Source organism: Abramis brama (genome assembly GCF_963993115.1).
Source record: "Abramis brama genome assembly, chromosome: 10".
Classification (NCBI taxonomy): Eukaryota; Metazoa; Chordata; class Actinopteri; order Cypriniformes; family Leuciscidae; genus Abramis; species Abramis brama.
The window spans coordinates 1,107,380-1,123,852 of record NC_139972.1 but is presented as its reverse complement, the minus strand read 5'-3'; the positions used below and the strand labels follow the sequence as shown (position 1 = coordinate 1,123,852).

Below are 16,473 nucleotides of genomic sequence, written 5' to 3'. Positions count from 1 at the left end.
CTTCATCATGGCTGATTCACAAGGATCCACAGATGGAGATTTTCCTCCAGGATGCAGGTACTGTCATTAAATATTGTGTTACATCTCAGAAAAATATCGCACTGATCACAGAAACGCATCACAGAATTTTTTTTATTTGTTTCGCTTGTTTTTGTTTTAAAGGTCCCATATTGACAAAACTGAAATTTCCTGGCTTTTTTCATGATAACAGAGGTCTAGGGACTATGAAACTACCATATAAGAAAGGAGCTGTAAAATATATATTGAGATGTTTTTTGGTACTTATACAGTAAATATATATTCTTAAGGACATCAAAACCTGAAATAAAAGTTCAGAAAGATGTACAATATGGGACCGTTAAACCTAATATGAAATGTTAAATAAAAAGATAAAAAAATTTCCTTAAAGTACTTTTTGATGCAAGATGAATGTTTGTTAATATGGTTCCTATCATAAAGAATGAACAGAATAATCTTAAGGATTAAACTGAATCTTTTCTGTGTTCCAGTTCAGTCCAGCAGAAGAGCTCAAACCCAGAGTCCAGCTGTGTGTCTATGAAGAGTAACCAGTCTATGAATCGCCCAATTGATTTTAAGAGTGGAAACACACAGTCTGATCTCAGGTATATCATTTCTGTAAAAGTTGTGCTTATAGTATTTGATTTTTATTAAATTATTATTAATATACAGCAGTTTAATCATCTGGATTTGAACCGATGATTATAAGTTAAGTTATAAATCCTGTAAGTTTCTTTCAGTCTATTAATGATCAACATTGTGCTCTTGTGTAAAGCTCTATGTATTGTATTGTTAATACATTCAGGCCATCCTTAAAAATATTTTGGTTTGCCGTAACAGCCAAAAAAAAAAAAAAAAAAGGGTCGGTAGGTAGATCTATTTTTTTTTTTTTCAAGATTCAATGTAAAAAAAAAGGTACAATTTTGGTCTTGGGGATAACGTAGGTTACAGACTGGTAGAACAAAAACAAGGAAGTCATCAAATGCTGTGTTCATCAGAGTGTAGTTTTCATAGTCCACGGTCTACTATATATATATATATATATATATATTCTTTTTTTTTTTTTTTTTTTTTTTTTTACAGGGCCTTGATGATGAAATGGCTCCAAAGATGTGTGGTACCACAAATCCCCCATTCACAATTGATGATACTGAAGAGGTATATCTTCACAAAAAGATAGATTTTTATTAATATCTTGCTCTTGATTGTTACAGTTTTTCTCGATTGCTTAAACACTATAACCAGGCTTTTGAACTAAAATTTCAAAACCATAATGCCATTTATCAAAAAGCACACCCATTTCCCTAAACTATAAACACTATTCCCTGTTTTAACATATGTCAGATTTGTTGAACTGTCACTGCAAAACTCTACACACAAATCCCTTCATTTCTCATTGCCTAGACCATGTTGTCATTTAGAAAGCACTAGCATTCAATATTGTTCACTCAAGTCAGCACAGCTTCAGCTCAGTTAGCACACAATTACCCAGGTGGAAACACTAAGAGTCAAAATTGAACACACATCAATCAGAACCTTCAGTAGATAGATAAAAGGACCCAAATCAGTTTATTGCGTTTTGGAACAATGGATCCAGAAAGACATGAAGGAACAGATCGAGGAGGGATAAGGAGGAAGAAGAGGACGAAGGGCAAGGGCAAGAAGACAAGCAGTCTCAGATGAAATTCAAGCCACTCTAGTTGCACGTCTTTATGGTATGACTATGAGGGAGGGGTACCGTCTTCCATTGAGGAAGCAGAGGCTGAGGGTTCAGAGGTGGACTCGTCCATCACCTGGGCTGAAGTCACCGAGGTAGTCAAGAAACTCCTCGGTGGCAAGGCACCGGGGGTGGATGAGATCTGTCCTGAGTACCTCAAGTCTCTGGATGCTGTGGGGCTGTCTTGGCTGACACGCCTCTGCAACATCGCGTGGCGGTCGGGGACAGTGCCTTTGGACTGGCAGACTGGGGTGGTGGTCCCTCTTTTTAAGAAGGGGGACCGGAGGGTGTGCTTCAACTAAATGAAGTATTGCATTATTTACAAACCAGTTACATTATTTACAAACTAGGTGTTGTCATTGATTAATAAGATCACTTAGAAAGTGTAAGTAAATGTAGTAGATTCAGATAGTTATAAAGCATTTAGTAGTGGTCAGTTCACTATGTGTGTGAGCTCATCTGAAGTGAGGACTAGTTATGCCTTGTAAATCATTTATAAAGGAGATTTAAAGGTTCAGTTTTCTTCTAAACAGAAAAAGGAAACAAACAACACAGTGATACAGAACATAGAAATATTAACAGCCTTTAAATCTCCTTTATAAATGCTTTACAAAGCATAACTAGTCCTCACTTTAGATGAGCTCACAAACATAGTGAACTGACCACTACTAAATGCTTTATAACTACCTGAATTAACCCTGAATTACAGTAGAAACACATGTTAATAAATCAAATCAAATCAAATCAAGTATATTTGTATAGCGCTTTTCACAATACAGATTGTATCAAAGCAGCTTCACAGTATTAAATTAAAATAAAATAATACAACAAAGTTTGTTTCTAGTGGAATTTATTGATTGATAGAATAAAATTAAATATCCCCAAAATATCCCCAACTGAGCAAGCCAAAGGCAACAGTGGCAAGGAACCGAAAAAACTCCATCAAGTGACCTAATGGTGTCCTAAAACTCCATCAGGTGACCTAATGGAGAAAAAAAAAAAGAAAAAAAAAAAAAAAACCCTTGGGAGAACCCAGGCTCAGTCGGGGGCCAGTTCTCCTCTGGCATTTATGAACTAGAGGCCGGATTGTAGCTTGAAACTGTGAGATTAACAATATTATATGAATGCCTGGCTGAAAAGATGCGTCTTTAATCTAGTTTTAAACTGGGAGAGCGAGTCCGAGCAACGAACAGTATCCGGAAGGCTATTCCAGAGTTTCGGAGCCAAATGTGAAAATGCTCTCCCTCCTTTGGTTGATCTGGATATCCTAGGTATGACCAAAAGCCTCAAATTTATTGATCTTAAAGAGCGCGATGGATTATAGGGTGATAGAAGATCCGTTAAATAGACTGGAGCTAAGCCGTTTAGGGCTTTATAAGTCAGTAGCAATACCTTATAATTAATACGGAACTTTATAGGTAGCCAATGTAGTGATGATAAAATCTGTTATATGATCATATTTTCTTGATCTAGTAAGAACTCTAGCAGCTGCATTTTGGACTAACTGTAGCTTGTTTATTGAGGATGCAGGACAACCGGCTAATAAAGCATTACAGTAATCTAGTCTCGAGGTCATGAATGCATGAACTAACTTTTCTGCATCAGAAACTGATAGCATATTACGTAGCTTAGCAATGTTTCCAAGGTGGAAAAAGGCTGTTTTTGTAACATACGAAATATGATTTTCAAAAGACAGGTTACAATCGAGTATAACACCCAGGTCTTTTACTGTAGAGGATAAAGTAACAGGACATCCTACGATGTCAAAGTTGTATTGTGAGAGGTTCTGTGGGCGGTTTTTTGAACCGATAAGTATTACCTCTGTCTTGTCTGGATTTAATAAAAGAAAATTACGCGTCATCCAATCTTTTATATCTTTAACACACTCTGTCAATTTGGATAATTTAGCGTTTTCATCCGGCCGTGATGAAATATATATTTTAGTGTCATCAGCATAACAATGGAAACTAATTCCATGTTTCCTTATAATATTTCCAAGTGGCATCATATATATTGAGAATAACAGAGGGCCCAACACAGATCCCTGCGGCACTCCATAGTTTGCTGGAATTATGATCGATTTTTCTCCATTTAAATAGACAAAATGGTAGCGGTCAGATAAGTATGATCTAAACCAGCTTAATGCTTGTCCTTGAACACCAGTATAATTTTGTAGTCGATCTAAGAGTATTGTATGATCTATAGTATCGAACGCAGCGCTAAGATCAAGTAAAACTAGTATTGAGATACAGCCTTGGTCAGAAGCTAAGAATAAATCAGTGGACACAACTTTTTTTTGCAAGAAAGAGCCCAGTTGGGCGGATACAACTTTTTCTAGTATTTTAGACATAAAAGGTAGATTTGAAATGGGTCTATAATTTGCTAGATTATTATGATCTAATTGTGGTTTCTTAATGAGAGGTTTTATAACTGCCAGTTTAAATGTTCTTGGAACATGACCTAAAGATAAAGACGAGTTAATAATTTTGAGGAGAGGCTCTTCCACTACAGGTAACACTTCCTTCAGTAGTTTAGTTGGTATAGGATTTAATAAACATGTTGTTGTTTTAGATGAAGTGATAAGTTTATTTAACTCTTTTTGTTCTATAGTTGTAAAGCACTGTAATTGTTCTTGCGGGGGGATATTTGAGGCTGAATTATAAGGTGCGATTGAGGATTGAACGTTTACAATTGTGGTTCTGATGTTTTCTATTTTCTCAGTGAAGAAGTTCATGAAATCATTATTACTAAACTGTAACGGGATATTTTGTTCGGGTGACGTCTGTTTATTTGTTAGTCTAGCCACGGTGTTAAATAAAAACCTAGGATTGTTTTGGTTATTTTCTATTAGTTTGCAGAGGTGCTCAGCCCTGGCCGCTTTTAGGGCTTTTTTATAACGTGACATACTGTCTTTCCACGTGATTCTAAAGACCTCTAAATTAGTTTGTTTCCATTTACGCTCTAAATTACGGGTTTCTCTCTTTAGAACATGCGTAGTATTATTGTACCATGGTGCTTTAATTTTCTCTCTGACCTTTTTTAATTTAATGGGTGCAACAACATCCAGTGTTCTAGAGAGAATGGTGCTCATAGTGCTAGTTAGTTCTTCTAGTTCATCTGTTTGTTTGGGTTCAGGCAGCAGCTGAGACAGTTTAGATAAGCAATTTGAGAAATTATCTATGGTGGATGGAAGGATTGTTCTGCCTGGTCGATAATGCGGCGCCGCATGACATATTACAGCAGTACGTAATATGCAAGTTACCAAGTAATGGTCAGTGACATCATCACTTTGTGGAATGATATCTATATCGGTTGGATCGGTTCCATATGATATAATTAAATCGAGTGTGTGATTAAGACGATGAGTTGGTCCGGTGACGTTTTGCTTGACCCCAAAGGAATTTAATAAATCTATAAACGCAGCCCCTAACGCATCATTTGAATTATCTACGTGTATGTTAAAATCTCCAACAATTAATGCTTTATCTACATTGACCAATAGATCTGAGAGAAAATCTGCAAACTCTTTTAGGAAATCAGCGTAAGGCCCAGGCGGTCTATATACGGTAGCCAAGGCTAGAGATAATATGGATTTTTTTCTAACATCTAAGAGCGTAACATTTAGTACAAGTATTTCAAACGAAATAAACTTATAACCCGTTTTCTGAGTAACATTGAGAATATCTCTATAGATTGTTGCAACACCGCCGCCACGACCAATCAGACGGGGTTTGTGCTTATAGGAGTATCCAGATGGAGTAGACTCATTTAGACCGAAATAATCATTAGGTTTAAGCCAAGTTCAGTAAGGCAAAGTACATCGAAACTATTATCTGTGACTATTTCATTTACAATAACTGCCTTAGGTGTGAGTGATCTAATGTTTAGAAGACCTAGCTTTAAAAATTGTTTTTGTTTACTAATAGCAACATTTTCTGTTTTAATAACAATTAGATTTTTCCTAGATCCTGCAGTATAATTATTATTTGATCTGACTAAACGAGGAATAGACACAGTTTCTATGCAATGTTCTACACTAGTATTTATATCATTTAAATTGGTGCAGGAGAGACTATGATTTGGACTTTTGGTTACTAGTCATTTAATGGTATTTAACATTTTGGAGATGTTATCCGACAGAAGATCCACTCCGAATCTGCTTTTATAAAGCATTTATTAACACACTAAGTAACTATTACTATATATCTGAATAATAATATGTATTTAAACAGTTTATTAATCATTTACTCACACTTTCTAAGTGATCTTATGAACCACTGACAACTAAATAACTGGTGTGTAAATAATGCAATACTTCATTTAGAAATGATAAAATGATCATTAATAAAGTATGAAAATACTATTGTTAAACACATAGATATGCTTTTAAATCAAGAATAAAGCATTTATAACTGTATTTATAAACAGCTTATTAATGTCTATTAATGCTTTATAAATGATGAATTAACTCTTTACTAATGCTTAACTAATGATCAATAGCGTGCAGTTATTATAAAGTGTTAACAGAGGTGTTTATTCCTCTTCATGCAGAGTTTATCTCCAACATTGATCCTGATGATCTTGATTAGCAGCTTCAGTGTGTTTAATTAGAGCTGGAGATAAACTCGCTGGAAGAATCACACACAGTGTAATGTTAATTTAATGGCTTTACCGTTGATTTGTTGAAATCTCACCATTGTTTCAACATTAATTGCAGGTGCAAAAGTGATATTGAAGCAACATAACTTTGTAACGTTATTCAATGCATTTAGCGTTGATGCGTCAACATTCTTTCTGGGAAATTAAAATAAGTTATCAGTGCATACATTTTTTTTTTTTAAATAAAACTTAAAAAATGTACTATGGTTTTAATTGATCTGATTCTTTCAGGCTCACAGTTGTAGATCGCTCTGAAAAAATCATGCTAAATGACTAAATGTAATTATAAACATGATTGGATGAAAGCAAACATATCATTCAGATATGATCAAACAAAGTCGTCTTTATGATTTATTATCAGGACCTCAAGGATTAACAAATAAAACAAAAAAACATGATAAATTACACAGATAAAAACAGACTGAAAAAGACCAGAATAAATTCAAGAATGGTCAAAAAACAGAAAAAAATACAGAAGACCCAAAGAATGAACAAATGAGTGAACAAATTGAAGAATAAACAAAAGCACAAAATTAATTAATAAAAGACCAAAAAAGTACCACTTTATTTACAAATTATTAATCTCCAACGATCGATCACGCAACAACTTCTGCTCTCACACGCATGCGCCGTGGTGCTCTCGTGAACGTGCGTCTCTCTCTCTCTCTCTCTCTCTCTCTCTCTCTCTCTCTCTCTCTCTCTCTCGTCACATAGAAAGTGAAAGTAAGTTCTCCTGTCGCCATTTTGAGCTGGAAAAATACGACACGGAAAAACAGAGCATCAAAGTGTTTATCAACGTTTAAGAAGGAATTTCCGTGTATCTTTATGATGTTAAAGCTGGAGGATTTGAGATCCTTTATATTGTAAAAGTTTGATCAAGGTGAGTGTTCATGTGTGACTTTATCATATTAATATGAATCTCTGGAGGACATTTTACGTGATTGTTTGTTTGATATAAAATCTTTAATTAAGGGTTTCTTTCACTTAAAGTTTATTTTGTGTTTGGTGATGTTTGTGAGTGATTCTTCAGAAGTTTAACAGCATATGTGTAAACATGCATAGGCCAACTCACACCTCACAGACAAATGTTTTTTATTTATTTATTTATTATCGGATCAGTGTGTGTCGATGTGGGTCAGGGTTTGAACATGTTCAATCAGCGTTTCTCGTTGTCTTTTCATACAATTCTAAATCCAACGGCCGACTTCCCAGCAAACACAGAACGTTGGCACAACGTACCCAACCTTCTAACAACGTTTTAATAACATGGCCAAAAGGTTGCTATAACTACGTTGTGTGGTGAAGGTTGTTATAGCGTTGTCACAATGTTGACATTGAACCACCGTTCAGGGCCATTGCTGAAGGTTGTGCCGAGGGTGTCTGGACAACCACTGGACGACACATGTAGGCTACTCGTCACTGCCCTGAAGCGTCAATCAGCCTTTTAAATTTCAGCTGGCCATTGGGCCGTCTCTCGTTCTTCATCGAGCAATCCATATGTGAGAACTGCGTTTAATTTACCTCAGCTAAATAAGATACGTAATTATTCAAACACAACCTACAACTTCCTTGTCTAATGTGATATTTATTTGAACATCTTCTGGTCAGGTATGACAAATTTAATAACTTTATTCCAAATGTATTAATAGGCGGCTGCATATATGGAAAAAAAACACCTAACCCTAAAAAAATTCTAACAAAAGGTTTCGCAGCTGTTTTTTGTAGTATTAGGTGTCCTTAATAACATACTAAAAGTTTATCAAAGTTTGACCACTAGAAAGGTGTAATTTTCAAGATGGCGTCCAAGATGGGCAGGAAGCCTTTAAAATATCCTAACTCCTTAATTTTTTGACCTAGCCAAGTAATCTTGGTGTCTAACCCCATGTTTTCTGGGTCTATGAATCCATTGGACTTGTCTAAATTGCTCTGACATGATTACATACTTATGGAATACATGATTTTGTGAGATAACTGTAAGGTTTTATCTTTGTTTGGGGTGAACCAGAGATGTAAACGATTTAGCCTATGTCATGTACTCCTACTCAGTACGTGTTTTTGGACACATACCTTTTTTTTGCTAAAACAGAGACTTGACATTCAATGTAAAAGTTATTGCACCCAAAAGTAACTTAAATTGGAGTTGTATAACTTTGATCATAAACAACTCTGAATTAGCCCGAACAGAGACCTGTGTGTGAACCCTCTTAAATGGTCACTCATTTCAATTTGAATAAGGTAATACATATGTAATACATCCTCTATAGATGTTTTTGAGTATAAAGGTGGTATTGTACTAAACCTCAGATTAGATACGCCTTTGGGGGAAAGGCGTATCAGTATCGGGTCCTTCCATTTGGTCCAGCTTTGGCTCCGTGGACATTCTCCAAGTGCATGGATGCAGCTCTGGCCCCCTTGAGGCTCCAGGGCATCCGTGTACTAAATTATCTAGACGACTAGCTCATTCTGGCTCATTCCAGAGAGCTGGTGTTTCGTCACAGGGACGTCATTCTCCACCACCTCCGGTCTCTTGGTCTCAGGTTGAATGCTCAGAAGAATGTCTTAACTCCTTCTCAGCAGACCACTTTCCTGGGTGTCCAACTCGATTCTCTCTCGACGCAGGCCCGTCTGGCCCCTGCTCGAGTTTCCAGTCTCCATGCGTGCTTGGCCCGTTTCAGGCTCAGCCATCATGTAGCGGTGGGCATATGTCGCAGGCTTTTGGGTCTCATGGCAGCAGCCTCTCCTGTGCTGACCTTGGGTCTCCCTCATATGAGACCATTCCTGTGTTGGATGAAAAAAGGGCCATCCGCCCTTCTTGGTCTGCCTTCCGCCTGCTGAGAGTGTCGCGCAGTTGCCTTCACGCTCTTTGGAGGTGGACTCCCCCTTTTTACTTCAAGGGGTCAAGATGGGTGTAGTTTGCCGTTGGCAGGTTGTCACGAAGGACGCCTCTTTGACTTGTTGGGGTGCGGTCTTTGAGGGCAGACCGGCGTACAATGTTTGGACGGGCGAGCTTCTCTCGTGGCACATAAATTGCCTCAAGTTGCAAGCTGTCTCTCTGGCCCTGGATCAATTTCTCCCGGCCCTGATGGACTCATGTCATTGTCAGGACGGACAACATGGCAGTGGTGTCCCATGTAAATCGCCAGGGGGGCTCGTGGCTGCGCACCCTCGACAGGCATTCACACTGCCTCCTCCTTTGGGCTCAAGACAGGTTTCTTTCGCTGAGAGCAGTTCACGTTCCAGGGGACCTGAACATCGCAGCGGACTTTCTGTCGAGAAAGTCAGCAGGAGCGATCTAAATACAACTAAAGATTTTGTGCTAAATTGTGCACTAATCATACTTGGGTGCATCTGCACTTTTTCACAAAGACCAACACTGGGAAGTTTAATGTTTATTAAAAATAAGGAGCAAGGAAAGTCTTGTAAAATCCAAGGAGCTGAGACTGAAGGTGAGGGTACAGCATCAGTGCAGGGAGTCTTCAGGATCCACTGAATCCCCTTTGTGCTTCTTGTGTTGAAAGAGAAAGGAGACAAAAACGGGACAAATTATATACAGTAGTAGTATATATTACATGTTGTGGTATTTAGTATTATTCCCCATTTAGTCTAGTGTGATTTGTTTTTTAAAATGGCTTGCTGCTTTTAAGCATTGTTTTTAATCTCACAAATAAACTTCCATTTCCCTTTCCCATCAATCCAAAAATCAGCTGAGCTGAATCATAATATAGACAGCCTTATAGTCAACAGAAACACAATGTCTAAAAATCTCCACCCATACGTTTTTGTTACTCAAATATGCAATCTAAAATAAGGATTTTGTTATTGCACATTTAATGAGGAATGAAACGGATATTCTGATTTTATCACTTCCACCTATCACTATCACACTCCCTAGTGTTATATTTAACCCCTGTTTAGAAGCCTTTCCCTCTTATTACACAAGTACAAAGGATAAAAAATGCATTAATAGAACAGTTTTAACCATTAATAGGCTGTTTGTGGATTATTATTTTTCACAGTCTATGATTATGCGCTACTAACTTTATCCAATGACCTATCTTTTATCTGATAATGTCCCCTAAAACTACTAATTTAGAGAGCAATAATCAACTAGCATGCTTTAATACACAAGTTAATTTGATTCAGATGTACTGATAATATACAATCTTATTCTTTAAACGTCTTACCTTTTAAAAGTGCATCACAAACGGTCTGTTCTACCGCGCTGCTGCTACTTCCGGGAACTATATTGAGAGGCTCCACGAACCGCCATTGCTGTAAAAAAACGTTCCATTGTAGTCAATGGAGTTGTCGCAACACTCTCTCTATATGGCTCTGTGATCAAACAAAAGCCGTTTCTCAATATGCGTTCTTGTCTGTACTTGTGTTCTTGTGGACTTGTGAAACGTCATCAGTTGCTGCCCTAGTACTGTTCCAATTCAAAGTTCACATCTAGCCAAGTCCAGTTCAAATCCCCAGATGTGTTCTTGATCCGCCCCTTTTACCGAGGATGCATCTAGAGGTGACTTGTGCGAACTTGAGACAGCCAGGTATCCCAGAATGCATCTCACACCAACCAGCAAGCGTCAATAGCAGAGGAGAAACCCCGCGTAATTTAAAAATACTGCTGTAATTGTGTCACAAAATGTAGTTTTAAGAGTATTTCAGGCGAGAATGTAGTTGTTTAAAGCTCAAATCTTTGGTTTATTTATAAAGATAGCGCTTATTTGAAAATTTGATCTGACGTTTTCGGAGTTGTGAGAACCAGGCAATCGCTCGTACCCCGCCGAGAACAGCCTTTCCTCGGCTAGTGCTGCTGAATTGCCGCTGGCTCGGATGTCTCTAGTCTAGTGGTTTAACATTCGTCTTGTGTATATCCAACGGGCCACAGGCGTAACTATCGGTAAGCAGGGTAAGTGGTTCCCCTGTGCCACACACACACACACCAAGAGCTGAGTGTAACGAGGAGTCCGGAATCAGGGGCCCGGAATCAGGGGCCCACCCGCGTTATTGGAAGATATTGATTGACAGTCGGGTCCATAGATATCATCTATGGTCGGGTCCCCCTATCGCATTTTACTAGGCTACTTTTAGTCTGATCGCATTTTAATTTTTTTGCGAATTGATTTGAATAAATAATGACAACAACATATTTGACTGATCATTAAATAAATCAATGTTTGAAATGAACAATGATGAATTTGGTGTAATTTGTTTCGAATTGGGACTGGGGAATCCCCGGGTGAACATGCGCATTGCGTGCATAACAGTAAAAAACGTTGAACTTGAGACAGATATAGAGTCGTCAAATTTTAAACACAAAAGTGGCTTTCAAAAGCGCAAACGAAAAGAGGAATTTGATAAATGAATTAATAAATTACCAAAAATAGGAAGCTTCTTTAAAAAGATGACACAGAGGGAGATCGAGATGGAGCAAGAGAGTGAAGCGAGTAAAGCACCTGAAGCGACAGTTGGTAGTAAGCTCCGTGGTTAATGCTATTCATACTGTCAATTGAGAATGCCCGTGTGCACTCTCTGGATCTTAAGGATATGATCAACAACTTCGCACAGAGGAAAGCCCGGAAAATGCAGCAATAATGTAAGCGAGCATCTTTTTTTTAATGTATTTGGACCTAGGCCTATGTGTATATAGCAGTGACAGTAACAGTAACAATGTGTTATTATGGCATTCCCCTGGCAAAATGTGATGATGTGAGTCTTTTGTTTATGTTTTGTTTATGTTAAAACACCTGCAATGTTGGAAACTGCACAATATGTTATTTTTATAATGGAGATGAACGTTCCTGTAAACTGTGCAATTGTTGAATAAAGTGTCTTTAAAAAAAAAAAAGTGAGATGAGAGTTCTCCAAACTGAAAATATAGCTTTAAAAAGGTTTCTTTCTACCTCTTAGCTCCTGGCTGATGAAGGGCACAAGGTATTGTTTTCATTTAGTTGTTTACTAAATTTTGAGAGACTAAAGTGTTTGTTTTGTTTTCTTTGAAGCTGTTAGTGGGTCGTTAGCATATAGGCTATGCAGGTGTGTAAATCAGTGATGTGTTATGTAGAGTGTGTGTGATTGATTGTTACTGTCACATGCAGAACATAGTGTATTATTGCTTCGTTTCTCTTGATTTGAACGTCTGATAGATTGTTTACAGGAAATTAGGCCTTTATTTGGTCATTTAATATATTTTAGGTTTTTCTCTCTGAATTGAGATAGTCAGCTGTACAAAAATAATTCATAGTTAATTCAGTTGTCAGTCCATTTAGCACTTTAAAAGATGTAATTAAAACAATTTATAATTCATATTCAAGTTTACTACAGTACAATAAGGCAAGGTTATTACATTAGCCTGCTCAGTAAAAACTTGAGTTGTCACACCATTTACTAAAACCAATTAGATATTGTAAAAGTGTAATCTCATGTGTTTGTTATGGACATGTATAATTTGCAGTGAGATGTCTAATGTTTGTTTGTTTATTTGCTTACTTTCATTTAGCTCTTACAGTGTTTTGGGGAATAAAATTCTTTATAAACATCAGTCCCTGAAAGTAGGCGTGCTGATCTCTGCAGGAGAGAGCTTAGTCAGTCTCAGCACCAGCTGGCACAGGGGACTCCTCGTTACACTCAGCTCTGGTGTGTGTGTGTGTGTGTGGCACAGGGGACTCCTCGTTACACTCAGCTCTGGTGTGTGTGTGTGTGTGTGTGGCACAGGGGACTCCTCGTTACACTCAGCTCTGGTGTGTGTGTGTGTGTGTGGCACAGGGGACTCCTCGTTACACTCAGCTCTGGTGTGTGTGTGTGTGTGTGGCACAGGGGACTCCTCGTTACACTCAGCTCTGGTGTGTGTGTGTGTGTGTGGCACAGGGGACTCCTTGTTACACTCAGCTCTGGTGTGTGTGTGTGTGTGTGTGTGTGTGTGTGGCACAGGGGACTCCTCGTTACACTCAGCTCTGGTGTGTGTGTGTGTGTGTGGCACAGGGGACTCCTCGTTACACTCAGATCTGGTGTGTGTGTGGCACAGGGGACTCCTCGTTACACTCAGCTCTGGTGTGTGTGTGTGTGTGTGGCACAGGGGACTCCTCGTTACACTCAGCTCTGGTGTGTGTGTGTGTGTGTGGCACAGGGGACTCCTCGTTACACTCAGCTCTGGTGTGTGTGTGTGTGTGTGGCACAGGGGACTCCTCGTTACACTCAGCTCTGGTGTGTGTGTGTGTGTGTGTGTGTGTGTGTGTGTGTGGCACAGGGGACTCCTCGTTACACTCAGCTCTGGTGTGTGTGTGTGTGTGTGGCACAGGGGACTCCTCGTTACACTCAGCTCTGGTGTGTGTGTGTGTGTGTGTGGCACAGGGGACTCCTCGTTACACTCAGCTCTGGTGTGTGTGTGTGTGTGTGGCACAGGGGACTCCTCGTTACACTCAGCTCTGGTGTGTGTGTGTGTGTGTGGCACAGGGGACTCCTCGTTACACTCAGCTCTGGTGTGTGTGTGTGTGTGTGGCACAGGGGACTCCTTGTTACACTCAGCTCTGGTGTGTGTGTGTGTGTGTGTGTGTGTGTGTGGCACAGGGGACTCCTCGTTACACTCAGCTCTGGTGTGTGTGTGTGTGTGTGGCACAGGGGACTCCTCGTTACACTCAGCTCTGGTGTGTGTGTGGCACAGGGGACTCCTCGTTACACTCAGCTCTGGTGTGTGTGTGTGTGTGTGGCACAGGGGACTCCTCGTTACACTCAGCTCTGGTGTGTGTGTGTGTGTGTGTGTGTGTGTGTGTGGCACAGGGGACTCCTCGTTACACTCAGCTCTGGTGTGTGTGTGTGTGTGTGGCACAGGGGACTCCTCGTTACACTCAGCTCTGGTGTGTGTGTGTGTGTGTGTGTGTGTGTGTGTGGCACAGGGGACTCCTCGTTACACTCAGCTCTGGTGTGTGTGTGTGTGTGGCACAGGGGACTCCTCGTTACACTCAGCTCTTGGTGTGTGTGTGTGTGTGTGTGTGGCACAGGGGACTCCTCGTTACACTCAGCTCTTGGTGTGTGTGTGTGTGTGTGGCACAGGGGACTCCTCGTTACACTCAGCTCTGGTGTGTGTGTGTGTGTGTGGCACAGGGGACTCCTCGTTACACTCAGCTCTGGTGTGTGTGTGTGTGTGTGGCACAGGGGACTCCTCGTTACACTCAGCTCTGGTGTGTGTGTGTGTGTGTGGCACAGGGGACTCCTTGTTACACTCAGCTCTGGTGTGTGTGTGTGTGTGTGTGTGTGTGTGTGGCACAGGGGACTCCTCGTTACACTCAGCTCTGGTGTGTGTGTGTGTGTGTGGCACAGGGGACTCCTCGTTACACTCAGATCTGGTGTGTGTGTGGCACAGGGGACTCCTCGTTACACTCAGCTCTGGTGTGTGTGTGTGTGTGTGGCACAGGGGACTCCTCGTTACACTCAGCTCTGGTGTGTGTGTGTGTGTGTGGCACAGGGGACTCCTCGTTACACTCAGCTCTGGTGTGTGTGTGTGTGTGTGTGGCACAGGGGACTCCTCGTTACACTCAGCTCTGGTGTGTGTGTGTGTGTGTGTGTGTGTGTGTGTGTGTGGCACAGGGGACTCCTCGTTACACTCAGCTCTGGTGTGTGTGTGTGTGTGTGGCACAGGGGACTCCTCGTTACACTCAGCTCTGGTGTGTGTGTGTGTGTGTGTGGCACAGGGGACTCCTCGTTACACTCAGCTCTGGTGTGTGTGTGTGTGTGTGGCACAGGGGACTCCTCGTTACACTCAGCTCTGGTGTGTGTGTGTGTGTGTGGCACAGGGGACTCCTCGTTACACTCAGCTCTGGTGTGTGTGTGTGTGTGTGGCACAGGGGACTCCTTGTTACACTCAGCTCTGGTGTGTGTGTGTGTGTGTGTGTGTGTGTGTGGCACAGGGGACTCCTCGTTACACTCAGCTCTGGTGTGTGTGTGTGTGTGTGGCACAGGGGACTCCTCGTTACACTCAGCTCTGGTGTGTGTGTGGCACAGGGGACTCCTCGTTACACTCAGCTCTGGTGTGTGTGTGTGTGTGTGGCACAGGGGACTCCTCGTTACACTCAGCTCTGGTGTGTGTGTGTGTGTGTGTGTGTGTGTGTGGCACAGGGGACTCCTCGTTACACTCAGCTCTGGTGTGTGTGTGTGTGTGTGGCACAGGGGACTCCTCGTTACACTCAGCTCTGGTGTGTGTGTGTGTGTGTGTGTGTGTGTGTGTGGCACAGGGGACTCCTCGTTACACTCAGCTCTGGTGTGTGTGTGTGTGTGGCACAGGGGACTCCTCGTTACACTCAGCTCTTGGTGTGTGTGTGTGTGTGTGTGTGGCACAGGGGACTCCTCGTTACACTCAGCTCTTGGTGTGTGTGTGTGTGTGTGGCACAGGGGACTCCTCGTTACACTCAGCTCTGGTGTGTGTGTGTGTGTGTGGCACAGGGGACTCCTCGTTACACTCAGCTCTGGTGTGTGTGTGTGTGTGTGGCACAGGGGACTCCTCGTTACACTCAGCTCTGGTGTGTGTGTGTGTGTGTGTGTGTGGCACAGGGGACTCCTTGTTACACTCAGCTCTGGTGTGTGTGTGTGTGTGTGTGTGTGTGTGTGGCACAGGGGACTCCTCGTTACACTCAGCTCTGGTGTGTGTGTGTGTGTGTGGCACAGGGGACTCCTCGTTACACTCAGCTCTGGTGTGTGTGTGTGTGTGTGGCACAGGGGACTCCTCGTTACACTCAGCTCTGGTGTGTGTGTGTGTGTGTGGCACAGGGGACTCCTCGTTACACTCAGCTCTGGTGTGTGTGTGTGTGTGTGTGTGTGTGTGTGTGGCACAGGGGACTCCTCGTTACACTCAGCTCTGGTGTGTGTGTGTGTGTGTGGCACAGGGGACTCCTCGTTACACTCAGCTCTGGTGTGTGTGTGTGTGTGTGTGTGTGTGTGTGTGGCACAGGGGACTCCTCGTTACACTCAGCTCTGGTGTGTGTGTGTGTGTGGCACAGGGGACTCCTCGTTACACTCAGCTCTTGGTGTGTGTGTGTGTGTGTGTGTGGCACAGGGGACTCCTCGTTACACTCAGCTCTTGGTGTGTG

The 16,473-nt window shown here is 41.3% G+C and overlaps 1 protein-coding gene and 1 long non-coding RNA gene across 4 annotated transcripts in view; one reads left to right on the top strand and one right to left on the bottom strand.

Moving 5' to 3' along the window:
- The first annotated feature begins 7,102 nt into the window (after positions 1-7,102).
- Positions 7,103-16,473, top strand: part of LOC311091370 (NACHT, LRR and PYD domains-containing protein 3-like) — a 145,013-nt gene continuing 135,642 nt past the window's right edge. For all 3 annotated transcript variants that reach the window (XM_084127302.1, XM_084127301.1, XM_084127300.1), the window contains exon 1: positions 7,103-7,274. The gene's annotated coding sequence lies outside the window, so the exon portion shown is untranslated. The remainder of the gene's footprint in view (positions 7,275-16,473) is intronic.
- Positions 9,769-10,633, bottom strand: LOC311091418. Its single transcript, XR_014608087.1, has 2 exons — positions 10,579-10,633; positions 9,769-9,899 (listed from the first exon to the last, which is right to left on the bottom strand). It is a non-coding gene; the product is annotated as an uncharacterized lncRNA (long non-coding RNA).